At 49.2% G+C, this 12,435-nt stretch overlaps 1 protein-coding gene across 2 annotated transcripts in view; it reads left to right on the forward strand.

The window, feature by feature from the left end:
• ASTN2 (astrotactin 2) overlaps positions 1–12,435 on the forward strand; it is a 595,125-nt gene that overhangs the window by 40,572 nt on the left and 542,118 nt on the right. The gene's annotated exons all lie outside the window — the stretch shown is intronic.

Consider the following 12,435-nt stretch of genomic DNA (forward strand, 5'->3'; position numbering starts at 1 on the left):
AGGAACACTGTCTTAAACAGAGCTTGTAGGTACAGAGAACGGGATCCCTCAGATGGATCCATTCTGGGGCCCAGTGAGCCAGACAACCCCGTCTGCCCACACTTCCTGTGCCTAGCCAGCTCCAAACTGAAACTCCCTCCAGCCCCTCCATTCTGGCCTTTGTCTCTTTCCTGGGCCAGGAGGTCACCTGATCTCTCTGTTCACCTTTAGCTATCTCCTTGCAAGGGGGGGAGGGCCCTGGCCATTTGTTGCTAGGAGATAGATTGTCAGCCATTTATGCACACTGGAGACTTTTAATGCATGGGGAAACTGAGGCACCCACACACTATTCAGAGGAAACATTAAGAACAGTCCCACTTTGTGTTACAATCGCAGCTACAGAATTATCTTGTTAATACACAATATACTCTCCCTTTGGCTCTGTGGCTCAGGGAATGGAAGGGGGCGGGATGCCTCCACAGTTGGTGCATCCTTTGGCCTTTCACCTGTGAAGATCCTGGGTAGTTGTAAAATGGGTTAGGTTAGGAATAGAGGTTGGGTCTTGTCTTAGTCCTGCAGGGAAACCATCCCCCTTGACTTAGCCTTGCTCAGGAAAGGCCAGGGATTCGATGAGAAGGGTTGGGAGGTTAGGGATGCTGCAAATCCCGATTGGGATGGCATAGGCAGAGCTTTCCTGGGAACCTAGCTCTGTGCGTGCCTGGCGATATGCGCAGAGTGCTAACCCCGGCTACCAATCGCACACCCACCCCCCCAGTAGTCCAGGACACCAACAGACATTCCAAACCAAGGCAAAAGTTTTACCGCACTCCAGTGGCTGGAAACCTTGTGCTGCCTTGAAAAAAATGCCGTGCTAGCTTCTTTCCCTGTCTTGCTTTAGGGGGGCCAGTTTTTCTTGGTAATAAAAGGAAGTCTCCCCACACACAGAACTAAAGGAAGGTCTGTCAAAACCTTGTGTGCTATCATCCTCCTCTTCAGGGCGTGGCTGCACTCTTGGCTCCAGTATGCCATGGATGGCACTGTGCATGTGTGATCAGTGTTGTCGGAAGTGGGGTTATAAAGGACTAGCTACTCCTATGGCAGCCCAGCCATATTTCCTGTAGAGCCAGGATTGCACTCTTATTTCACGCTGTGGGTTTGTCTGTGGCGAGTCATAACATTTTGCAAAGAGTGGATATGTTTTTCCCTCCTTACGTGTGTTGCTGTTTCCCCAGCAGCTGCCAGGCAGCTGCATTTTTTTTATAAAACTTCCTGGTTGAAACTGTTCCCTTGAGGCTCTGGAGCAGCTGGGCTGCTGAACAGAGCCGAGCTTTAATTGCCAGAGATGCAGCAGCCATTGATCTGCTGGTCCAGAGGCTCCATGTACAGAAGGTGGCATGAGACGTTGGCTGTTGGCACAAAGCGGAGCATTGGGTACAGTGTAACAGTGACAGGGAAAGTACCACCCGACCCCAGGTCTAGACTTGGCCAGCCCACAAGAAGAAGGTCCCATCTCCTCTGAGGCCAGGTGAGCAAGGGAGTTGGCCATGTGATTTCTGTGGACATTGGTTTCTTCTACATTGCCTGCTCTGTAGAATGGGAAGTGTTCCAGGTGGTCTAGAGGTCACTGACTTGCTTTGTGATCTTTAGCAAATCACATTGCCTCAATTTATCCACCTGTACATTGGGGATAATTATCTACCCCTCAAGGAGGTGTTGAGGTTTAATTGACAAACGTCTTTGAGATCCTCAGAGAAAAGATCCTGTAGAGTTACCAAAGCCTGTTATCTGGGGCTGATTGACAATAGCTATGCAGTGTCCATCCATAGAAGGGTTGTTCCACTCCAAGGGATGCTGATGGTGCATGGCTTCCTTGGAGCTTTGCTTGGCAGTTTGTCAATCAGGAGGTGATGCTGGAGGCTTTTAAATAGGTATTTTTGTACTCTGGATCCTTCCTTGGGATTATGGCTCTGGTGAAATAAAGATCTCATGCAATCGTTACAGTCTTTTCCCAGGTTTCTCTTCAAGGGACCCGTCCCGCATACTGGCAGTTCCCTGATGTTTATATTGATGGAGGAGGGAGGTGTGACTGGTCTCCATCCCATCTTGAGATGGTCTCTGTGAGTGACACGATGTCTGTAATGGGGGAATCGGGAACCCAGAGGGAAATGGAAGAGTTTGAGTCTTTAGGAAAAGGCACCTCTGCTTGTAGACTCCTCACCCTGAACAAACTCTTCCCCCTCGCACCATGTAACACATCACACAGATTTGAACTGCCGCGGGGAGCTGAGCAGAGTGAGGGGCCTGGACACGTGTGCCAGTGGTCTTGGCTGGCAGCGCTTTCGGAGTAGCGGTGCGTAATGGTGAGGATGTTGCTGTTGGAGAGGTTCTGGAAGTTACAGAACACTATGACTGTGGGTGTTGTACAAAGATATGCAGGGTGACCTCCAGGCAGCTTTGTGTGAGGACTCTCTGATATGATGCGCTAGGTTCCTAACATCCTGAAATGTCAGATTTCTGTTGTGCCTGTTGGTCACTTGCACCGTGCATTGGCTTGTGTCAGTCACTGAGCTGCAAAGGCTTATAAGAATGGCAGAGTGGCTTGACTTTGAGCACCATGGCTCTTAAATGCTAACAGAGCAATCCAGGCTGTATGGGGTGAGTCTGGCTGGGGTTGGGAGGAAGACGGAGCAGGTGCCAAAGAGCATCTCTTGTGGCAGGGGTGTTCTGGGTCTGCATTCACATTGTTCCCTCCTCCTGGAATCCTACTGACATCTTGCTGGAAATAAGGCCAGGGATGCAGCATGGGATGGAGAAATGGTTTTATCTGGTGAGTTGATACCTGTATAGGTAACACCAGCCAGCCCCTCCAGTTCCCAGCTCTGCCCAAGCTTCCACCCATGCTTGTATCCAAGCTAGATGTCTCCTGCTATTGAAGTGCAGCAACAGGTAACCCCAGGAAATCCGTTTCCTTCTCCTGCTTCGAAAAAGAAGGCCCTGTCTGCATCATCTGGATGTATGGGGCATTGTGGGGGCAGGAGAGAGGCATTTAGTGGTTGTGGAAAATTAATGAACATCTGCTCTAGTGAATGCTAACCCCAGCTCTGCCACAGCATCCCAGCCTGGGTCTGCAGTGCACCCTGCTAGTCGAATCCAGGGCCCTGAAGCAGTGCAGCTCCCCTAGAAAGCCGCATAAATGAATGTCACGTGCAACTGGCAGAGCCACCTGCCCTTCCAGTCTCCAGGTCTCTTCCTTGAGCAGAGACAGAGCGGTTTTCATAAGGGTTGTTCTGAACACTGGGCCGTGCATCCTCCCCGCTTGTGCCTGAGTTCCGTTGTACACACGTCCTTGGTCAATAGGAGTCTCTGCTGACAAATAAAAATGGAATTGAATGGAATGGAATTGAAAGTCAAAAGGGCTCTGTAATAATTTTAGGCTGCCTGAGGCACCATGCTGAAGCACTGGCATTATAAATAAGGGTAATGTACTAGAGACTGAATTACAATCAAAGCAGCCATAAGAACATGGAGTGTGCACCCGCTTACTCAAAGGATATAGAGTCAGATTATGATCTGTAGGCAGTGCACTGCTGGCAAATCAATAACCACTCACTCAAATAGGTGCCGGGAGGACTTTGATTAGAGAAGGGGAAGGGATATGGGGACATTGGGTGGGAGTCCAACGTATGGTGAGTAAGATGTGCATTGGAATGCCCCATCTCACCTGTTACCTTCTGTCAACTCAGAGGCGGGTGGGGGTTTGCTCAGTGAAGAATCTGTGTCTCTTCCTCCTCATTGTCGCCTCTTTCATCTCCAGGATCTCAGTCCTGATTTGTAATTTACATCCAAGCTTACCTGATGAGCAAAGTCAGCGGTGGCCTCTCATAACATCTCACTTACTTTAATTAAATTTAGTCTTTTTTTTTTAAGTGTGATGCCAAATGTGGGTTTATGAACTTGTCCTGGGGAGTGGGGGAATAGCCACATCTTTGGCTCTGGTTCTGAGCCCACTCACCCCAGAATAAATCACCCCAGAATAAATCAGGGGTCAATCCATGCAAGGCTTATTCTGGTATAAATTCTGTCGAAGGAAGGTCACGTGGGCTTCCATGGAGAGGCTGGTGCTCAGCTGGAGGGGCTGGGATTTAATTAGGAGTTGGTGCTAGCGCCTGCTGAGTCACTGTCGTGCTCATGGAAATGTTTGCAGAGCAATCACTGGTGGTTAGTTAGAAGCTCTTGGAAGAGCTGGTTCAGCTGCTGTGCTCCCCTAACTAGACCGTGTGGGCATCTTGGCAATGAGGATGGCTCTTCTTGCATAGATCTTTCTACACTGCCTTGAAGTACTTGCTATAGCCACCATCCAAGCAAAGTGGGGTTGTTCCAGCTCCCAGCCAGAATACATAGTCTGCCTTGGAGAAACCAGCGGCTGAATGAACGTAGCAACAGGAATAAACACTGGGCCAAATACTGTCTTCAGCCGCATACAGCCCACTTCCAATGAATCCAGTGCCCTCATGCCTGAGGGGAGACCTTCTGTGTAAATCTCCAAGGTCTCACACAAGGAGGTCTCTAGAGATATGGTAGCACAAGGAGGTGCAGGCGCTGGTCCTGCATGAGCTTGGGCTCGTGCCTTTTGCAAGCGAAAACAAGCCGGGCGCTTCATGGTTCCTCATCTAGATGGCCAAAAGCACCAGCTCGTTCAGCCTCCTTGGTGACTTCTGCTCAGAAGAAACCGAATGCAACACGATCCTTGGCATTTTCAAAATGCTGGGGGAGGCCAGGCAAAGAATCGTTGCAAGGGTGCAGGAGCTTGTTTCTGCTGCCTCTGAATTTCCTCTCATACTTTGGCAGCCCTATGAACTGCTTTGTGTGCTGCGGGGGTGGTGGTAGGTGGGGAATTAGCCATGTGGCCCGGCAGAGATCTTATGAGGGTGGTAGAACAGTGCTGAGTGATCTGAAGGACATAAACATCAAGGAGGAGAAGGAAGTGTTCGAGGTGATACAAGGGCACATCAGCACCTGGCAGTGGTTAAAGGTCGGGATTCGGTGCGGACATTAGACCTATATTGGCTGCCTTTGACCGTGACTTGGTATTGGCTTGTCTGGCTTGGAGGGGTATCTGTTCCCTTTGCTGGCAGAGCCCAGCATTAGGTGAATTGCTCTGCCCCGGGTTGAGGGGAAGAAGGGCTCTCAGGCCACTGCAGTGTCTGGTGTTGTTCGCTCTTACTTGCCCTTCTGGAGGCTTAACGAGGAGTGTGGGTGGGAATGCTGGCATTGTGCTGAGGGCATCCAGCTTTGTTTCCCATTCAGGAAGCTTGGAGAGTGGCTGAGTGTGTCTCCTTGTCAGTATGCAAGTGATGCTCAACCCAGATAAGGGGGAAGTGATTATGGAGAATTGGGAGAAGCAGCCAGTGGATTTGGCAGCATCTGCACTGGCTCCACTGATTGAGGGTATGCAACCTGCATTTGCTGCCCAGTTTTGCTGCTTAGCTACCCCCAGTCCCTCCCTCAGAACCCGAGATACTTTTAAAAGTAACAACTGCAGTGCCAGGGAGTCTTTTTCCATCTCTGCCTGGTTGGGAGGTTTGAGTCCTTTTCCGTGGAGTTGGGATCTCAGCAGTGTCGTCCACACTTCTAGTCTGGACTTCTGCAATGTGCTGTACTTGGGGCTACAAGTTAAATCAGCTCAGAAGCTGATGCTTCATACAGAAGGCAGCTGCCTGCGTAAGCAGAGTGCCTAACCGGCACTCCAAGGGGTGTCTGAGCTGCCGATTGGGTTATACCGCACAGAAAGAGTCCGCTGTGGCCTGGGACAACACCTCATGTAATATTGGGGGAAAGAGAGAGCTGCCTTGATTTTGAAACTCCCCCCTTCCTGTCATTCTCAAATAGTCAGTCAACCTTCAGGGCATGGTGCAAAGCCCATCTCAGTGGGTCCTGGGGGAAGGCTGGGGTGAGAGGCTTCTATGGGAATCTGAAGAGGGAGTGAAGTATCTTTGTTGAGTGGCCGGCTTTGTGTTTGGAATCTGCCTCTGTGTTCTTCTGTTACTTTTGTTGTTAGTGGTTTGAGAGGTCAATGGTTATCAGGATGCCTAGAGACTAGGGAGGTGTCTCTAAAGAGGTTACAGGTAGATATATAAATAAGGGAGATCATTAAGAGTAATGAGATAAAATGCCACCTTCACCATCTTCCTCCTCTCCTAATCTTCTGAGTTTCTCTTCTCTCTCTGTTGCCTTTCACGGTTTTGCACCTGTGCGTACATTTCCCTGCAAAGTATTTTTGTGGGGAGGGGACAATTTGTAGAAAGACGCGGGAGAAAACAAAGCGGTGTTGAAAGTGTGTGTGTGTGTGTGTGTGTGTGGGGAAGGAACATGCAAGCGGATAATCAGGATTAAAAAAATCCTCCAAGTTAGGCCTGTCTGTGGAATAGTCTCCCAGGGGATGTGTGGGAAACCCCATTGCTTGAGTCAGTTTGAAACTAGTCTGAATGCAACAGTAAAACTCGATTCCTTAGAGAGCAATCCTGTTCTGCCAAGGACGGGCGGGTGGAAATTTCTGTCTGGGAGATGCTGCATAATTCTGGATTATTATCTTAAATGGTAGATAGCACTGAAGCACTTACAGAATAATGTTTAAATAGAGGTTATGTTTATGGGTACCTCAGTGCAGAAGAAACTCAGGGCGTAGAGTGGGAGGCCTATTGCAGGGAAGAACAGAGCTGCGTATGAGAAGATTACAAAGCAGTTGACAGCTCTAGGTCTGGCTCTAGCCAGCATGAGATCAGTTCATAAGCATGGTCGTTATAAATATATATATACACGCCAGATTCGTACTCAGTTTCTTCTGGTCTCTTTCAATGGCAAAAATATTTTGTCTCCTTGTGTGCTGAGTGAAATCTGTGTTAGGAGGATGCCAGGCCAGGTGTTGGGTAAAGGGTCATAGAGAGCATGATCTGTGTGCTGGAAATTCCCTGGAGGCTTTTTTCCCCTAGGGATTTCTTCCTTTGTGTAAACATGCCCGGCAGATTCTAGCAACCTGGAAAAAGTAGAGGGAAGGAAGAAGAAAAGCAAAGCGCAAGGAATGCTCTGTTATCATAGGGGAGATGCTCCAGAGATGAGCTGCCATGGGCAGATTGGCTTATTTTAATAATGACCTTCAGGAATTAAATAAAAATACAAGAAGCATGGCAGATTAGAAAGAACAAGCCAATTAAATACAAAACATGCTTTGTAAAACTCCCTGACAGATAAGTCAGGGCTGCAACCTCCAGAGTAACTGATGAATGTGAAATCATTGCACAAGGGCTGGGGGGGGGTGGTGGTTGTGTGGGGGTGTGTGTGGAAGGGGGTGGGGAATGGGTTTAGCCTACTGAATATTTCAAGACGTGCAGCCTACTTTGGAAACGGGGAAAGGTGAAATGGCTATGGTTGCTTTGCTTTGCTTTGCTTTCAGTAAAACAAACGGGGTGGGAGCAGGAGGGGGTTGAGCTGGCCTGGAGCCTGAAGGCATGTAGTAACAATTCTCCAACTTTAATATCTGCTGTTTCATTTTATATTCATCATGTCAGCATAATCTGCTTTTATGGGAATCGTCTTGGTTCTCGACCAAATGCATTTAGGCCCTTTTGCTTTTAAGTTTGATAGTTATGTGACTTGAAGACGTCAATGAAATGTTTATCTGTAAGGATTGTAGAAGCGGCAAAAAGAAAATGGAATCACAAAGTTGGAAGGGATTGTACTCCTTGGTCTCTTCTCAGATGTTTTTCACGAACAGGTGACCTAGTGGCTGGCTCAAACCTAGTTCCTGGGCTCTGCTACAGGAGACTTTTGACCTGTTCCCAAGGATGGGGTGTGAAGGCTATTGCTTGGTTTCTTTGGGCTAGCTAACGACACAAACCAGTGCTTTTGGGGGGTGGGGAAAGGCTCTGCTACTCTGCAAGTGCATAGAGCTTATGGACAGATGGGACCTTTAGCTCACCCTAACCGAACCTCCTGCTGGGGCAATGGAATCATAGAATATCAGGGTTGGAAGGGACCTCAGGAGGTCATCTAGTCCAACCCCCTGCTCAAAGCAGGACTAATCCCCAGATAGATTTTTGCCCCAGATTCCTAAATGGCCCCCTCAAGGATTGAGCTCACAACCCTGGGTTTAGCAGGCCAATGCTCAAACCACTGAGCTATCCCTCCCCCATCTTTGATGCAGGAGAAGGAGCATCTTAACATGCCTATTGCTATTAATAAAACAAACCCCTTGGACAATTCCATTAGCGAACCTGTGCTTGATAGGATGAGGTGAGACTCACTTCCTGCCCCAAAGAGCTTGCAGCGTAAGGTAGAGGAGGCGAACTGAAAACCAGTCACAGGGCAAGAGTTTGGGTAAGGGTGGGTGTGGGGGAGGGAGGGCAGGAAGGATCCATGGGAGAAGGGGATTTTGAAGCGGGTGCCACAAGGAGAAGAGGCGGTGATGGCTCGGTGAGAATAGCCAGGCTGTTGCCGACACCGGTGAGAGCATTCTGAGATACAGGGCAGAGAATGGGAGGAGGACGCAAAAGGAACAGCGAAGTTAGGCACTGTGGAGATGAGGCAGACACGTCGGTGGGGGAGGATTTGTGTAGGCCCAGGCCTCTAGATGAAGATGACGAATGGGCTGAGGTGAGATGGGAATGCCGGAAGGAAGCGGAAGGGGAAGATGCTAGTGTAGGATGAGGGAAGGTGCCTTCAGCAGCAGCCTTCGGGCCACACTGGAGGATGGAGAGGCTGAGGGATTAGACAGGGCCCTGGTAATCAAGGTGAGAGATGGTCAAGGAGCGCAGCAGAGGGGATAGAGGGGGGTCGATGGTGGTGACAGAGAGTCTGGCAGAGGGGGGAAGAGGGGAGTCAGAAATGATGAGATGGGGAGAGGGATTGTTGGTGGTGAAAAGGGGCAGGGAGAGGGATTTGCAGCAGACAGGAGTTCAGTGACGTCTGTGCAGCTGTGAGCACAGGAATACACGCAGAGTAGGAGGAGTCACTGCCAAAATGCAGAGGGGAGATCCCCCTACATTGACAGTGGGGGGGTATGAGGCTTGCTCTCAGCTGCAATGTAGATGCAGCCGTAGGCTAGTGCGAATCAGCAGGGCCTTCTGAGGTTTATAAATCTGTGGTAAACGGCACCCAAATTTTGTACCCAGCCCTTATCAGAAATTGCCTATGCACTGGGTTTCCAGTAAAACTGTGGAGTGAAGCGTAAACTGAAGTTTCCAGGCTAGTCTCCTTTGGGAGGAGACTTTGACAAATATGGCACGTTTTCCTTTCCGAGGAGTCTAGCTTATATAAGTCTTGTATTTCAACTAACTTCGAAACCTCCCCAAAACATTCTGCTCTGACCAAGAGGCACTGTATGCAGGAATTTGGGTGGGGAGGAGGACATTCCTGGAAAGGAGTAGGGATGGTGAGGGGATCTTTACTCTGGAGTATCTTCTATGTTTCCAGCCTAGGAGGCAAGGCCTGAGAACCACAAAGAAGCATCGACAGATTCTCCCTCTCAGGGCTGGTCTACACTGGAAACTTACCTTGGTATCACTACAGTCTTTCAGGGGTGTGACAAATCCGCACCCAGAGAGATGTAGTTAAGCCGATCTAACCCGTGGTGTAGACAGTGTTAACGGAATAATTCTTCTGTTGCCATAGCTATTGCCTTTCAAGGAGGTGCATAAACTAGAGCAATAGGAGAGCCCCTCCTGTCGCTGTAGTGAGTGGCTGCACTCCATACGTTGCAGGGGTCCTGCTCCAGCTGTGCCACTGTAATGGTTTAAGTGTGGACATAGCCATAGTTCTGGGACTGAACATGATTGGCTGAAATCTTCTTTCCGAAACTTGGCAGGAAAGGCCCATTGTACTGCAAGAGGTGTAAAGGGTACTTTTGCTGCAGTGCCTCCGAGTGGCAGCAGATTGCTCAGTGCTGACGGAAGTCCTGTCTTTCAAATGACATTTAAACTGGTCCCCGTCTCCTTGTGTTCATTAAAAGTTCTTGTAGCGCTTTCCCAAAACTGGAGTTGGGCTGTGACCGGAACGAGCCCTCCTGCTCTTGTGAGATCACGTTCTGCCTTTCCAAGCTCTCCCTCCTTTGTCACGGGGCTGTTCCTCACTTCATCCCTTAGTGTCCTGTAGGATGCACAATGCTAGGTCCCTCCCAGAGGGAGCAATGTTTCGCTAATGGGAGAAGCAAACTCTGTTCGAGGCTCTTGGGAGGTGAAGTGCTGTACGAATGTGGGATTTTAATTTTATGAGACTTCTTTTAAGTTTTATCTAACCCAACCTAGTGTGTCCTTCAAGATGAGCTCTGGGGTTGAGTTTTGTTTTGCAGGGATCCAAAGGCAAGGGCCACCTTCGCTGATGTTCTGCTTTTGGAAACGGCTTCATTTATTTGCTGGGATGGGGACGGGGTTATTTGCAGAAAACCTGCTTTGGCGGCTCGGCTGAGGTGTGACAGTGAATTCATGCATCTCTTAGGTGCAAGCCTACTCTGTTATGTATTCCAGGCTTGGGCAGGCGTTTATTCTCAATAGAGTGGGCAAACTAGCTGTCAATGTGCTTGCAAGGTCGACATAACCAACTGTCCTCCAATTAGATTCAGGTGGTGGTGCCATTGTCTCAGATATGGCGATAGAATAATTAGTGAGGTGGTGAGCAAGGGAGTGTGTAATATTGGCCTACCCTTGTTGCTGCAGACTGCAGCCAAGGTTCCAGCCTGCTGGGGACAGTAGAAACCTGGTAGACAGGTAAACCCAGCCCCATGGAAAGGTTTGGATTTCTTGATGAGGCTTTCTCTATGAGCGCATGATTGTTCTTTTGGTCTAAAACAGGGGTCAGCAACCTTTCAGAAGTGCTGTGCCATGTCTTCATTTATTCACTCTAATTTAAAGTTTCGTATGCCAGTAATATATTTTAACGTTTTTAGACTGTCTCTTTCTATATGTCTATAATATATAACTAAACTATTGTTGTATGTAAAGTAAATAAGATTTTTTAAATGTTTAAGAAGCTTCATTTAACATTAAATTAAAATGCAGATTCCCCAAGACTGGTGGCCAGGACCCAGGCAGTGTAAATGCCAGTGAAAATCAGCTCACGTGCTGCCTTTGGCATGCGTGCCATAGGTTGCCTACCCCGGTCTGAAACAAAGACCATAGGAGTTGTGTGTTTTCTGATGCAAAACACATGTTGCTTTCAAGGCTGGAAAAATCCATTTGCCCCTGAAGAGCAGGGGGGATTTCTTTGCCGAATGAAGGGGCCTGAATGGAACCATTGACTTCTGCAGAGAAGTGTCAAAGGCTAGACGCTTGGAGGCTACTTATGAGAGTCTTATTCCTGTTGTGTTTTCCTGAGTCTGCAGACTGACAGCTGCTAATCAGTCCCTTGACTGGATAGCTGGGGTGTGAAACGGACCACACTTGTCTCTTTCACGACTGTTGCTCAGAACCTTATTGGCAGCTGTGAGACTGCCGAGGATCTTGTTTAATCTCATGCTGCTGCTGCATGGAAAAGCTGCTGTCCCTGGGTTGTGCCAGAAGCTCTCTCTCTTTGACATTTGCTTTTGGCTAGAAGATGTCTGAATTTTCCAAGCCCCTGATTGTTTATGGTGTCCTAGGTGCGCTAGGTGCTTTTGAAAAATCTAATATGATGCAGTCCCAGCCCCAAGCTGTTTACAGTGTAAATTTGAGAATCGGCGCATGAGAGCAGGAGTTAACGTCAGCAGAGGGAGGCTAACGAAGGAGCCATTCCAGGTGTCACACTCTTGTGCAGCAGTGTGCTTTCCCATTGGCACTGCCTCCTGCTGGTGTCTCCTTGTGCTTTTTCACTGTGCTGAGGAAGTGGCTGTGACTGGTTTTCGGTGCTTAACATAACTGCAGTGCCAGTGAGCTAGTCCTGGAGAAAGGTGTATTTCAGGGGTGGCCAAACCGCAGCTTGTGAGCCAGATGCGTCTCTCTCACAGGTAAAGTGTGGCTTGCAGAGTCCCCCCATCCCCACCCTCACCTCCCCCGTTCTCTGCCTACCAGGCTGGTTGGGGAGCTTGGGGCTTCTGGCCTGTGGCAGGGTGGTGGGGCGGAAGCCCCTAGCTGCACCACCCTGCCGCAGGGCAGAAGCCCTGAGCCCTGGCAGGTGCGCCCAGCTCTCAAACTTCTGAAAGTGTCCTGTCTGCGGCTCGGAGGGCCAGTACATTTGGCCACTCTTGGTGTATTTCTTATAACTGCTCGTTGCTGTCTGGCTTCTTCCTCCGCTTTGAACAGATGACAAATCCCTGGTCAGAGAACACCCTGGATCCCTAGGAACTGCACGTTGTTCCTGAACTCCTGTTCAGTTGGAGGATAGTCAAGGGACCTTGTCTTTCAGGGATGAGGTCCTCTGCCTCTTATTGCATAAGAAACCTGAGGTCCTATTTTGTGCGTGCATGCGTGTGTGTGTACACACACCATTTCT

Source organism: Gopherus flavomarginatus, chromosome 17 (assembly GCF_025201925.1).
Source record: "Gopherus flavomarginatus isolate rGopFla2 chromosome 17, rGopFla2.mat.asm, whole genome shotgun sequence".
In the NCBI taxonomy this organism is placed as follows: Eukaryota; Metazoa; Chordata; order Testudines; family Testudinidae; genus Gopherus; species Gopherus flavomarginatus.